The following is a 15,562-nucleotide window of genomic DNA, read 5'->3' on the forward strand; positions in this document are numbered from 1 at the left end:
TTTAAACTATTAAAAAATAAAGACCCCCCCCCCCGGATACACATGATGGTTTTTGCACTAGCATTACACAGCTGATTGAAATAACAAATGCTGGATGATGAGTCAGCCACTTGAATCAGCTGTGTAGCGCTGGGGGACCCTGGTCTAATGCATTCACAGGGGAGACGTTATTAAGTAGCACACTGACAGCTAACATTTAGTATAAAGGTCCCAGTAATTAGCCTGTTCTGGGGATATCACATTCACTGAGGTAGATCATATGTTTATTAAGGCCAAGGATAAATCATTCATAACCGGCACTGTCAGAGTATAGGTATTAGCTGCACATCACATCACAGTATAGGTAGTAGATACACATCACATCACAGTATAGGTAGTAGATACACATCACATCACAGTATAGGTAGTAGATACACATCACATCAGCTCATTCTGACAGGGTAAATAAAGATAGTGCTAGGATACACCTACACCTGGGAACACACACGCAGTGAAACAAGGAGAGGAGAGGAGACAGTGACAGGCAGTGAGACAAGGAGAGGAGAGGAGAGGAGACAGGCAGTGAGACAAGGAGAGGAGAGGAGACAGTGACAGGCAGTGAAACAAGGAGAGGAGAGGAGAGGAGACAGTAACAGGCAGTGAAACAAGGAGAGGAGAGGAGACAGTGACAGGCAGTGAGACAAGGAGAGGAGAAGAGACAGTGACAGGCAGTGAAACAAGGAGAGGAGAGGAGAGGAGACAGTGACAGGCAGTGAAACAAGGAGAGGAGAGGAGACAGTGACAGGCAGTGAGACAAGGAGAGGAGAGGAGACAGTGACAGGCAGTGAAACAAGGAGAGGAGAGGAGAGGAGACAGTGACAGGCAGTGAAACAAGGAGAGGAGAGGAGAGGAGAGGAGACAGTGACAGGCAGTGAAACAAGGAGAGAAGAGGAGACAGTGACAGGCAGTGAGACAAGGAGAGGAGAGGAGACAGTGACAGGCAGTGAGACAAGGAGAGGAGAGGAGACAGTGACAGGCAGTGAGACAAGGAAAGGAGAGGAGAGGAGACAGTGACAGGCAGTGAAACAAGGAGAGAAGAGGAGACAGTGACAGGCAGTGAGACAAGGAGAGGAGAGGAGACAGTGACAGGCAGTGAGACAAGGAAAGGAGAGGAGAGGAGACAGTGATAGGCAGTGAAACAAGGAGAGGAGAGGAGAGGAGACAGTGATAGGCAGTGAAACAAGGAGAGGAGAGGAGACAGTGACAGGCAGTGAAACAAGGAGAGGAGAGGAGACAGTAACAGGCAGTGAAACAAGGAGAGGAGAGGAGAGGAGAGGAGAGGAGAGGAGAGGAGAGGAGAGGAGAGGAGACAGTGACAGGCAGTGAAACAAGGAGAGGAGAGGAAAGGAGACAGTGACAGGCAGTGAAACAAGGAGAGGAGAGGAGACAGTGACAGGCAGTGAAACAAGGAGAGGAGAGGAGAGGAGAGGAGACAGTGACAGGCAGTAAAACGAGGAGAGGAGAGGAGACAGTGACAGGCAGTGAAACAAGGAGAGGAGAGGAGAGGAGAGGAGAGGAGAGGAGAGGAGAGGAGAGGAGAGGAGAGGAGAGGAGAGGAGAGGAGAGGAGAGGAGAGGAGAGGAGAGGAGAGGAGAGGAGAGGAGAGGAGAGGAGACAGTGACAGGCAGTGAAACAAGGAGAGGAGAGGAGAGGAGACAGTGACAGGCAGTGAAACAAGGAGAGGAGAGGAGACAGTGACAGGCAGTGAAACAAGGAGAGGAGAGGAGACAGTGACAGGCAGTGAAACAAGGAGAGGAGAGGAGACAGTGACAGGCAGTGAGACAAGGAGAGGTGAGGAGACAGGGACAGTCAGTGAAACAAGGAGAGGAGAGGAGACAGTGACAGGCAGTGAGCCAAGGAGAGGAGAGGAGACAGTGACAGGCAGTGAAACAAGCAGAAGTGAGGAGACAGTGACACGCAGTGAGACAAGGACAGGTGACAGTGTAGCTCACTAGAGTTTCTAGAGGAAGAGAGAGGCAGAGGAGAAACAGTGATGCAGCAAAGCCCTGAGCCTGGTCACAGAGCTATCACAACAACAAAACAAGGTCATCTGTCTGTCTGTCTGTCTGTCTGTCTGTCTGTCTGTCTGTCTGTCTGTCTGTCTGTCTGTCTGTCCTGTCTGCCTGTCTGTCTGTCTGTCTGTGTGTCTGTCTGTCTGTCTGTCTGTCTGTCTGTCTGTCGGTCGGTCTGTCTGTCTGTATGTCCGTGTCTGTCTGTCTGTCTGTCTGTCTGTCTGTCTGTCTGTCTGTCTGTCTGTCTGTCTAATATGGGAGGCCTTCTGAATAAAATAGAACATGCAGTCTATCTATAGCGTGGTCCCAGATGTTTGTGCTGTATAGCCAACTTTTATGGCTAATGTATGGCATTAATGACCATGGGAACACCAGGCTAATCTAGCTATACACTGTGTGGGAACAGATTGGGAGAGATTATAGGTTAATTGACACATGCAGATCCAGTGGTTTTAGATAACATTAGTTGTGAAGTGACAGCCCTGACACCATATATGTACTGTCTGAAACTTTGTGGCCTGGGGGTATCCAGGCTAAACTTAATCAGTCTGTGAGTTGCCTGGGGTAACCAGGCTAAACTTAATCAGTCTGTGAGTTGCCTGGGGTAACCAGGCTAAACTTAGTGGCCTGGGGTAACCAGGCTAAACTTAGTGGCCTGGGGGTATCCAGGCTAAACTTAGTGGCCTGGGGGTAACCAGGCTAAACTTAGTGGCCTGGGGGTAACCAGGCTAAACTTAGTGGCCTGGGGGTAACCAGGCTAAACTTAGTGGCCTGGGGAATCCAGGCTAAACTTAGTGGCCTGGGGGTATCCAGGCTAAACTTAGTGGCCTGGGGGTATCCAGGCTAAACTTAGTGGCCTGGGGTAACCAGGCTAAACTTAATCAGTCTGTTTGTGAATCCCTATTCCCTATACTGCATACTTTTGACCACACTTCAGTGCTCTACATAGGGTGCCATTAGGGATGCAACCTGTGAGTGGCCTTGGGTAAACTGACTGAGCAAGCAGTTAACTGCAGTTAAATAAGGCCAAGAATTAGATATCATTTTAGGGCACTCTCTTCTTTATTAGGTAGTCCGTTGGCAGCTTCTATCTTTAAAAAAATATTTTTCCCCCCTTATTAAAGTATGAAAAACTCCACACAACATCAAACGTTATTAAAAAGCCCATTAGGGACAATTATAGTTGTCTTTCTTCTCCTTCTTCTTCTTCCGTAAAGGAAAGGAGTAGGGCAGTCCCACCGTTTATTAGATCGGAGGATAGGAGGAAAGGTAGGGTGGAATAGCAGTGGGTTGGATTCAAGCCCACGCTCACACAGGACAGGTAGGCTACATGTATTCTGAAGGCAGCGGCTTTTAGTTCACCAGTCCACAACACTAAGAATATTATAAGTTACAAAATGAACGACCCAAATCCCTCAAAATGAAAACCCCCAGTGCATGTAATGTGGTCCGGCCAGTACGCCACAGTACTGTAATCCTGAGAAGCACAGATGAGAATATAATCAGAGATTAACTCCTCTCACAGAGGCAGGATCAACACCTGGGTTCAAAACAGAGGTCTTCAAACGCTTTTCTGCTTTTACTTAAAAGTAGAACTGACAGCGTTTTAACGACTTTGCAGATATAAAACTAACAATCATATCAGTATATAAATATAATATTCTCAGTTTATCCTACAAAAAACTTTAACTTTAGGTTTAAAAAATAGGTTCTATCTGACAAACAACTATATGACGTAGAGTAAGGTATTGTTGTCAGAATAGACGGATGCAGTTAATATAATTCAACCAATACAGTCCTTGGTAGTCTAAAACATATTGCTATCAGGTTGGAAATCACATCTGGTACATTGTTTGCTGCCTCCATTCGGGATGCACTGTTTCAGTTTCCATTACTAAATATTTTAGGCAAAAAAATGGATGTATGTAACTGAGGCTGGGAATGTCAATACAATCAAACTAGCAAAGGCAACGAGTCACAAGTCAGTTATAACGTGGCTAATATGTTAGCCTATTTATTTATGTGACATGCTAAAAACACCGAGCCTAACGTTAGCTAGATAGCTAGCTGCTAGTAGGATGTCATGCCATTGGAGGAGAGGGTGAATGACTGACCATTTTCTCCTCATATTGTTTTTCAGTGGCTCAACACAGCTAGAGATGCAGGTGTCATGTGGTTAGCTAGCAAGACCTTGAATGACTGTTATCCAATTATCATGTCCTTAACACATTGGCTATCTACTCAGATTTCAGCGCACTCTCGTCAGAGTGTAAACACCTGCTGAATGTATATATATATATATATATTTATTTTACCTGTTTACCTGACCACACGACTGAACAGTAGTCCAGGTGTGACAGAACTAGGGCCTGTAGGACCTGCGTTGTTGATAGTGTTGTTGAGAAGGTAGAAACCAGGGCCTGTAGGACCTGCCTTGTTGATAGTGTTGTTAAGAAGGCAGAGCATCGCTTTCTTATAGACAGACTTCTCCCCATCTTAGCTACTGTTGTTTCAACATGTTTTGGCCATGACAGTTTACAATCCAGGGTTACTCCAAGTAGTTTAGTCATCTCAACTTGCTCAATTTCCACATTATTTATTACAAGATTTAGTTGAGGTTTGGGGTTTAGTGAATGATTTGTCCCAATTACAATGCTTTTAGTTTTAGAAATATTCAGGACTAACTTATTCCTTGCCACCCACTCTGAAACTAACTGCAGCTCATTGTTAAGCGTTGCAGTCATTTCATTCGCTGTAGTACAGTAGCTGACATTTACAGTATAATGTTGAGTCACCCACATACATAGAAAAACTGGCTTTGCTCAAATCACCTGATTCTACCTGGATTATGTTGGAGAGGCTTCCAACAGAGAACACCCCATCTCTCTGTATATCTCTCTTTCTCTTTCTCTCTGTATTTCTCTCTTTCTCTCTACCTCCGGATCTCTATCTTTGTTTATCTCTATTTGGAAGATGTCTGGAAAAGTCCCATACAGATCATGTACATGAGAATACAATGGGTTTTCAGAAACAGGAACCTGAGGGATTATGGTCCTGTAAACTAAACAAGCTAAACATCTTCTTCGACCCGTTTTGAAGAGAGAACACAGTGCCACCGACGCGGCCCAAGGACTGAGGGCTCTCCTTCTCCTTGGCCGACGTGAGTAAAACGTTTAAGCGTATTAATCCTCGCAAGACTGCCGGCCCAGGCGGCATCCCTAGCCCCGTCCTCAGAGCATGCGCAGACCAGCTGGCGGGAGTGTTTACGAACATATTCAATCTCTCCCTTTCCTAGTCTGCAGTCCACACTTCCTTCAAGATGTCCACCATTGTTCCTGTACGCAAGAAAGCAAAGGTAACTGAACTAAATGACTATCGCCCCATAGCACTCACTTCTGTCATCATGAAGTGCTTTGAGAGGCTAGTTAATAAGAATCATATCACATCTACCTTTCCCAACACCCTAGACCCACGTCAATTTGCTTACCGCCTCAATAGAGTCACAGACGATGTAATCGCCATCGTACTGCACACTGCCCTATCCCATCTGGGCAAGGGGAATACTATAGCTCAGCATTCAACACCATAGTACCCTCCAAGCTCATCAATAAGCTTGGGGCCCTGTGTCTCATCCCCGTGCAACTGGGTCTTGCACTTCCTGATGGGCCGCCCCCAGGTGGTCAAGGTAGGAAGAAACACCTCCACTTTGCTGATCCTCAACACAGGGGCCCCACAAGGGTGCGTGCTCAGCTCCCTCCTGTACTCCAAGTTCACCCATGACTGCGTGGCCATGCACGCCTCCAACTCAATCATCAAGTTTGCAGACAACACAACAGTAGTAGGCCTAATTGCCAACAATAACTTGACAGCCTACAGGGAGGAGGTGAGGGCCCTGGCAGAGTGGGGCCAGGAAAATAACCTCTCCCTCAACGTCAACAAAACAAAGGAACTGATCGTACACTTCAGGAAACATTAAAGGGAGCACTCCCCCATCCACATCGATGGGACCACAATGGAGAAGGTGTAAAGCTTCAAGTTCCTTGGTGTACACATCACTGACAATCTGAAATGATCCAACCACACAGACAGTGTTGTGAAGAAGGCGTAACAGCACCTCTTCAACATCGGGATGCTGAAGAAATTTGTTTTGGCCTCTAAGAGCCTCAGAAACCTTTACAGATGCACAATTGAGAGCATCCTGTCGGGCTGTATCACGGCCTGATACGGCAAGTGCACCGCTCGCAACCGCAGGGCTCTCCAGAGGGTGGCCCAACGCATCAACGGGGGCAAACTACCTGCCCTCCAGGACACCTACAGCACCCGACGTCACAGGAACATCGGCTGCCTCAGTTGACTCCACAAGTTCCCACGCCTTAGCTGGCTCGACAGGTTCCCACACCTCACTGGCTCTACAGGTTCCCGCGCCTTAGCAGAAACGATCGACCTGGAAAAAATGTTAGAGACAATGTTGATGTTCTCTTCAGAATATATAGAAGATCATGTTTTCATGCCTGTACGCTACTAGTTTTTCTTGTTTTGTTCCATATTTGTTTATTTATTAAATTCACTACCTGTACTTGCTTCCCCATTATTAGCGTATACGTTACACAACGACCCGAGCCACATCCCACTATCATCCAGAAGGCGAGGTCAGTACATGTGCAACAAAGATGGGACAGAGATATTGAAAAACAGCATCTATCTCAAGGCCATCAGACTGTTAAATAGCCGACACTAGCTGGCTACCAACCGGCTACTCAACCCTGCACCTTAGAGGCTGTTGCCCTATATACATAGACTTGGAATCACTGGCCACTTTAATAATGTTTACATACTGATTTACTCATTTCATATGTATATAGTGTATTCTATTCTACTGTATTTACTCAATGCCACTCTGACATTGCTCATTCTAATAGTTATATATTTCTTAATTCCATTCTTTTACTTTTAGATTAGTGTGTATTGTTAGATACTACTGCACTGTTGGAGCTAAGAACACAAGCATTTCGAAACACCCACAATAACATCTACTAACTGTGTGTATGTGACCAATAACATTTAATTATATTTAAATGATGTTGTATGTTAATGAGAAAAGACAGATAACCGAAAAACAATGCCATGCTATTCTATAGTACATTCACTGTATAACTAGGATGTGTACCTAAAGTAGAAATCTACGAACAGGCACGAAAAACATCCTTCCCTGATTGGTTGACCCTCAGCTGTATCCCTCCCTAGACCATTCTCTCATTCTGATCCTTCCCTGACTGCTTGACCCTCAGGGACAGTACACCCACACTGATATCACATCACGGAGTGGCAAAAATCACAAAAATATTGAACTGCTCCTACAGTACAATAGTAGTACCAGCACTCAATACTGACACCACAACTACTACAGGGAACTAGCCTGTAGCCCTCAGTCACTAAACATGCCTACTACAGGGAACTAGCCTGTAGCCCTCAGTCACTAAACATGCCTACTACAAGGAACTAGCCTTTAGCCCTCAGTCTCTAAACATGCCTACTACAGGGAACTAGCCTGTAGCCCTCAGTCACTAAACATGCCTACTACAGGGAACTAGCCTGTAGCCCTCAGTAACGAAACATGCCTACTACAGGGAACTACTAGCCTGTAGCCCTCAGTCACTAAACATGCCTACTACAGGGAACTACTAGCCTGTAGCCCTCAGTCACTAAACATGCCTACTACAGGGAACTAGCCTGTAGCCCTCAGTCACTAAACATGCCTACTACAGGGAACTAGCCTTTAGCCCTCAGTCTCTAAACATGCCTACTACAGGGAACTAGCCTGTAGCCCTCAGTCACTAAACATGTCTACTACAGGGAACTAGCCTGTAGCCCTCAGTAACGAAACATACCCACTACAGGGAACTACTAGCCTGTAGCCCTCAGTCACTAAACATGCCTACTACAGGGAACTACTAGCCTGTAGCCCTCAGTCACTAAACATGCCTACTACAGGGAACTAGACTGTAGCCCTCAGTCACTAAACATGCCTACTAAAGGGAACTACTAGCCTGTAGCCCTCAGTCACTAAACACGCCTACTACAGGGAACTAGCCTGTAGCCCTCAGTCACTAAACATGCCTACTACAGGGAACTACTAGCCTGTAGCCCTCAGTCACTAAACATGCCTACTACAGCGAACTAGCCTGTAGCCCTCAGTCACTAAACATGCCTACTACAGGGAACTAGCCTGTAGCCCTCAGTCACTAAACATGCCTACTACAGGGAACTACTAGCCTGTAGCCCTCAGTTTCTAAACATGCCTACTACAGGGAACTAGCCTGTAGCCCTCAGTCACTAAACATGCCTACTACAGGGAACTAGCCTGTAGCCCTCAGTCACTAAACACGCCTACTACAGGGAACTAGCCTGTAGCCCTCAGTCACTAAACATGCCTACTACAGGGAACTAGCCTGTAGCCCTCAGTCACTAAACATGCCTACTACAGGGAACTAGCCTGTAGCCCTCAGTCACTAAACACGCCTACCTCAGGGAACTAGCCTGTAGCCCTCAGTCACTAAACATGCCTACTACAGGGAACTAGCCTGTAGCCCTCAGTCACTAAACATGCCTACTACAGGGAACTAGCCTGTAGCCCTCAGTCACTAAACATGCCCACTACAGGGAACTACTAGCCTGTAGCCCTCAGTCACTAAACATGCCTACTACAGGGAACTAGCCTGTAGCCCTCAGTCACTAAACATGCCTACTACAGGGAACTACTAGCCTGTAGCCCTCAGTCACTAAACATGCCTACTACAGGGAACTAGCCTGTAGCCCTCAGTCACTAAACATGCCTACTACAGGGAACTACTAGCCTGTAGCCCTCAGTCACTAAACATGCCTACTACAGGGAACTACTAGCCTGTAGCCCTCAGTCACTAAACATGCCTACTACAGGGAACTACTAGCCTGTAGCCCTCAGTCACTAAACATGTCTACTACAGGGAACTAGCCTGTAGCCCTCAGTCACTAAACATGCCTGCTACAGGGAACTAGCCTGTAGCCCTCAGTCACTAAACATGCCTACTACAGGGAACTACTAGCCTGTAGCCCTCAGTCACTAAACATGCCTACTACAGGGAACTAGCCTATAGCCCTCAGTCACTAAACATGCCTACTACAGGGAACTACTAGCCTGTAGCCCTCAGTCATTTAAACATGCCTACTACAGGGAACTAGCCTGTAGCCCTCAGTCACTAAACATGCCTACTACAGGGAACTAGCCTGTAGCCCTCAGTCACTAAACACGCCTACTACAGGGAACTAGCATGTAGCCCTCAGTCACTAAACATGCCTACTACAGGGAACTACTAGCCTGTAGCCCTCAGTCACTAAACATGCCAACTACAGGGAACTACTAGCCTGTAGCCCTCAGTCACTAAACATGCCTACTACAGGGAACTACTAGCCTGTAGCCCTCAGTCACTAAACATGCCTACTACAGGGAACTAGCCTGTAGCCCTCAGTCACTAAACATGCCTACTACAGGGAACTAGCCTGTAGTCCTCAGTCACTAAACATGCCTACTACAGGGAACTACTAGCCTGTAGCCCTCAGTCACTAAACATGCCTACTACAGGGAACTAGCCTGTAGCCCTCAGTCACTAAACATGCCTACTACAGGGAACTACTAGCCTGTAGCCCTCAGTCACTAAACATGCCTACTACAGGGAACTACTAGCCTGTAGCCCTCAGTCACTAAACATGCCTACTACAGGGAACTACTAGCCTGTAGCCCTCAGTCACTAAACATGTCTACTACAGGGAACTAGCCTGTAGCCCTCAGTCACTAAACATGCCTGCTACAGGGAACTAGCCTGTAGCCCTCAGTCACTAAACATGCCTACTACAGGGAACTACTAGCCTGTAGCCCTCAGTCACTAAACATGCCTACTACAGGGAACTAGCCTATAGCCCTCAGTCACTAAACATGCCTACTACAGGGAACTACTAGCCTGTAGCCCTCAGTCATTTAAACATGCCTACTACAGGGAACTAGCCTGTAGCCCTCAGTCACTAAACATGCCTACTACAGGGAACTAGCCTGTAGCCCTCAGTCACTAAACACGCCTACTACAGGGAACTAGCATGTAGCCCTCAGTCACTAAACATGCCTACTACAGGGAACTACTAGCCTGTAGCTCTCAGTCACTAAACATGCCAACTACAGGGAACTACTAGCCTGTAGCCCTCAGTCACTAAACATGCCTACTACAGGGAACTACTAGCCTGTAGCCCTCAGTCACTAAACATGCCTACTACAGGGAACTAGCCTGTAGCCCTCAGTCACTAAACATGCCTACTACAGGGAACTAGCCTGTAGTCCTCAGTCACTAAACATGCCTACTACAGGGAACTAGCCTGTAGCCCTCAGTCACTAAACATGCCTACTACAGGGAACTAGCCTGTAGCCCTCAGTCACTAAACATGCCTACTACAGGGAACTACTAGCCTGTAGCCCTCAGTCACTAAACATGCCTACTACAGGGAACTAGCCTATAGCCCTCAGTCACTAAACATGCCTACTACAGGGAACTACTAGCCTGTAGCCCTCAGTCATTTAAACATGCCTACTACAGGGAACTAGCCTGTAGCCCTCAGTCACTAAACATGCCTACTACAGGGAACTAGCCTGTAGCCCTCAGTCACTAAACACGCCTACTACAGGGAACTAGCATGTAGCCCTCAGTCACTAAACATGCCTACTACAGGGAACTACTAGCCTGTAGCCCTCAGTCACTAAACATGCCAACTACAGGGAACTACTAGCCTGTAGCCCTCAGTCACTAAACATGCCTACTACAGGGAACTACTAGCCTGTAGCCCTCAGTCACTAAACATGCCTACTACAGGGAACTAGCCTGTAGCCCTCAGTCACTAAACATGCCTACTACAGGGAACTAGCCTGTAGTCCTCAGTCACTAAACATGCCTACTACAGGGAACTAGCCTGTAGCCCTCAGTCACTAAACATGCCTACTACAGGGAACTAGCCTGTAGCCCTCAGTCACTAAACATGCCTACTACAGGGAACTAGCCTGCAGCCCTCAGTCACTAAACATGCCTACTACAGGGAACTAGCCTGTAGCCCTCAGTCACTAAACATGCCTACTACAGGGAACTACTAGCCTGTAGCCCTCAGTCACTAAACATGCCTACTACAGGGAACTAGCCTGTAGCCCTCAGTCACTAAACATGCCTACTACAGGGAACTAGCCTGTAGCCCTCAGTCACTAAACATGCCTACTACAGGGAACTAGCCTGCAGCCCTCAGTCACTAAACATGCCTACTACAGGGAACTAGCCTGTAGCCCTCAGTCACTAAACATGCCTACTACAGGGAACTACTAGCCTGTAGCCCTCAGTCACTAAACATGCCTACTACAGGGAACTAGCCTGTAGCCCTCAGTCACTAAACATGCCTACTACAGGAACTAGCCTGTAGCCCTCAGTCACTAAACATGCCTACTACAGGGAACTAGCCTGTAGTCCTCAGTCACTAAACATGCCTACTACAGGGAACTACTAGCCTGTAGCTCTCAGTCACTAAACATGCCAACTACAGGGAACTAGCCTGTAGCCCTCAGTCACTAAACATGCCCACTACAGGGAACTACTAGCCTGTAGCCCTCAGTCACTAAACATGCCCACTACAGGGAACTACTAGCCTGTAGCCCTCAGTCACTAAACATGCCTACTACAGGGAACTAGCCTGTAGCCCTCAGTCACTAAACATGCCTACTACAGGAACTAGCCTGTAGCCCTCAGTCACTAAACATGCCTACTACAGGGAGAAAACATGTTGCTGTCTGATTCTGTGATCAGTGTTCTTTCCTTTGAACAGTTTTAAAACACATGCAAATAATTGAGCCCCAATGAACACGTAGGTTGTCATTCACACTCACATTCATCAATGAAAACGTAGGTTGTCATTCCAGAATGAAACCCTTAGGGTAGGTTTCACGTGCACATTTAGGAATAATGCTTTCTCTATCATAATGCTTTTTGCATTATAATCAGGCCCTGAGATCTCCTCCTGCAACTGCCAGTCAGAAACTGGCACACACACACACACACACACACACACACACACACACACACACACACACACACACACACACACACACACGTACGTAGCCTCTGGGTCTGTGATATAACTGGTTAATGCAGAAAGACCAGTGATATTACTTTCATAACACAGTTCCTGGTTTCGTCAACCAATCAAAATCTCACAGAAAGGTATATGTATGGATGGAGCTACAGGGTCAGTATCATTTAGAAAAATGGCTGCTGTTGTCAGGGACATGTATGAAGGAGTAGATTTGACTGAAGTAGGACAAATGAAGAAGGGAAAGAAAGAATCATTCCTGAAAAAACTGAGAAGAAATCAATTAAACGAAAATAGTGATGTTCTCTTCAAGATATTTAGAAAAGACCACTTGCATGTACTGTTATGCAGACCGAGCAACAGTCCTGAAATGATAACATCCATTTACAGAATGCTGCCATCAACACATATGTCTGTACAGCTGACGTCCAGAAGGATATCGAAAAAGGAGAGATTGGAGACATTATCACTTTGTGGACCGGAAAACGAATTACAATCCTTATGTGAAGATTTCCCTGCCTTGTTAAGAGCTATGGGAGCAGGAGCTGCCAGGTACAATCCTCTGTCCTTTGAGTTTATGTTTGACTTGTTGGATTTTTACATTCCAAGACTAATGTCACATTATAATGGGTTGGCTTGATAGATATTGTAATAGGTTAAAATAAAAGTTCCACCTGCAGTAGGTTAGTAATAAACTTGGTGCCATGTCACTCCTCAAAGTTAAGTGGTTATTATATCCATCGCTCTCTGTTTCCTCTCCATTTTACAGAGTTGAGGAATAGGAGGCTGAAAATCAAGACGTCAAAGAAGAAGAAGAAGAAGAAGAAGAAGAAGAAGATGAAGAAGAAGTAGAAGAAGAAGAAGAAGAAGAAGAAGAAGAAGAAGTAGAAGTAGAAGAAGAAGAAGAAGAAGAAGAAGTAGAAGTAGAAGAAGAAGAAGAAGAAGAAGTAGAAGAAGAAGAAGAAGAAGAAGTAGAAGAAGAAGAAGAAGAAGAAGAAGTAGAAGAAGAAGAAGAAGAAGAAGAAGAAGAAGAAGTAGAAGTAGAAGTAGAAGAAGAAGTAGAAGAAGAAGAAGAAGAAGAAGAAGAAGTAGAAGTAGAAGTAGAAGTAGAAGAAGAAGAAGAAGAAGAAGAAGTAGAAGAAGAAGAAGAAGAAGAAGAAGAAGAAGAAGAAGAAGAAGTAGAAGAAGAAGAAGAAGAAGAAGAAGAAGAAGAAGTAGAAGTAGAAGAAGAAGAAGAAGAAGAAGAAGATGATGATGTCATAATACAACATGGATTCTCCTCTCTGATCTGATTTGAAAAATAATTCTACTCCCTTTTTCTGTGTCAAAGCCTGTCTTAGAAAAACAAACCAAATCTGACCCACTGTTTCTAATGAAGCATGTCATAATAAATCATATTTGATTGAGACGAATGTGTGATGATGATTTTTTCATATCAGACAGTGTGGAGGAAATGATTTCAATTACCTACTATGTTGTTTACTAAGACCCACTATGCCATTTTACTTGGACAATTGTCCATTGTTATATGTTAGTATTTTGCTGATGCAGGCTTGTCATGTGACTTAGACATAATTCTGGGCGTACAGATATGAGCCTTTTGGGGTGCGACTGCAGTATGTGACATCCTGTTTTCATTACTCTGTCGTGTCTTTACTATCATTAAATTAAGACTTTTAGTTTTTATCAAAGATTCTCTGTAATTAGTATTACGCGATCAAACTGATTAATCATGTAACTGTAATTAACTAGGAAGTCGGGGCACCAAGGAAAAATATTCAGATTAAAATTTCCTAATATAACCTTTCAGATATTTTCATATCTGATCCATAGTCTTCTGATTAATGAATTATTTACCTTACCTCACGTTAGTCTCATTCCAAACATTGTAAATTGTTGGTTATCTGCACGAACCCAGTCTTCACTATGAGTCATCCATACATCAACTGTCTTAAATCATTTATTTACTAACTAAGTAATTCACAGAAATGCATAAACAAAACAAACAAAGTAAATATGGTTACCAGAAATGAAGGAGAATGTGCCCCTAGTGGGCTAAACCGGCATGGCGGCTTGTTAGACAAAAGGGGGTCGACTAAGAAGTCACTACAGAGTTAATAATTATAAGAATTGAAATGCTATTCCTTTACACATGAACGCTCACTCATTCGGGAACAATTGCAATCAATATATATATTTACACTCAGTGTGTCGTCTTGATCGCTGTTGAAAAGTTTGTTTCTTTTGTAGAATTGTCCGTCTCTCTCTCTCTGTCATGGTTATAGTTTTTTTTTATTTTTTTTATTTTTTTTATTTCACCTTTATTTAACCAGGTAGGCTAGTTGAGAACAAGTTCTCATTTGCAACTGCGACCTGGCCAAGATAAAGCATAGCAGTGTGAACAGACAACACAGAGTTACACATGGAGTAAACAATTAACAAGTCAATAACACAGTAGAAAAAAAAAAGAGTCCATATACATTGTGTGCAAAAGGCATGAGGAGGTAGGCGAATAATTACAATTTTGCAGATTAACACTGGAGTGATAAATGATCAGATGGTCATGTACAGGTAGAGATATTGGTGTGCAAAAGAGCAGAAAAGTAAATAAATAAAAACAGTATGGGGATGAGGTAGGTAAAAATGGGTGGCCTATTTACCGATAGACTATGTACAGCTGCAGCGATCGGTTAGCTGCTCATCGGTTAGCAGATGTTTGAAGTTGGTGAGGGAGATAAAAGTCTCCAACTTCAGCGATTTTTGCAATTCGTTAGTGGATAGTTCAGAGTGACATTCATTCATGTTGTTGTAGAATGGATGTTTCGGCGGTTGTCGTTCTTCGCGTTCAATGATACCGAATTCCTAGCTGCAGACTAGTAATTAATATCAAAGACTTGTTCTTATTCTGTCAGAATCGATAGTCTAAGAGTTTAACCACGTGGTATGGTTAAAAGATTCAGCAATGGTCTGCAACCTTTGTCCTTTGTCCGTGATTGAGAGAAACATGGTCTACTGAGAATTTCTCATAGTTGGGTTTTATGCGGAATTGCAGAAAAGGGGCTGTCCCAGGATGCCTGACCCTAACTGGGCTCATGGGCGGTCCTCTGATTTAGTTCAACTCAAAAGGGAATTGGAGTTTCCTTCATTAAACAGTCCAAAATAACATTACACAATTTTACAAACAGTATCATACTCACTTATTCATCTTATACAACAATTAGATGTAAACCTCATATCTGAGTCTATTATATAAACAGCGTTATGGTAATGTGGCCGCACTGTCTCCCATGAGCTTCCCCAAGTTGTAACACACGGACCAGTTCGATTCTTCACCGATCTTTTATACCTTCTCCGGAACATGAAAT

The 15,562-nt window shown here is 44.8% G+C and overlaps 1 protein-coding gene across 4 annotated transcripts in view; it reads right to left on the reverse strand.

Moving 5' to 3' along the window:
* LOC100301650 (calcium-activated potassium channel subunit alpha-1a) overlaps positions 1-15,562 on the reverse strand; it is a 204,527-nt gene that overhangs the window by 115,203 nt on the left and 73,762 nt on the right. The gene's annotated exons all lie outside the window — the stretch shown is intronic.

Source organism: Oncorhynchus mykiss, chromosome 20, assembly GCF_057628025.1.
Source record: "Oncorhynchus mykiss isolate SJ-2025 chromosome 20, ASM5762802v1, whole genome shotgun sequence".
Classification (NCBI taxonomy): Eukaryota; Metazoa; Chordata; class Actinopteri; order Salmoniformes; family Salmonidae; genus Oncorhynchus; species Oncorhynchus mykiss.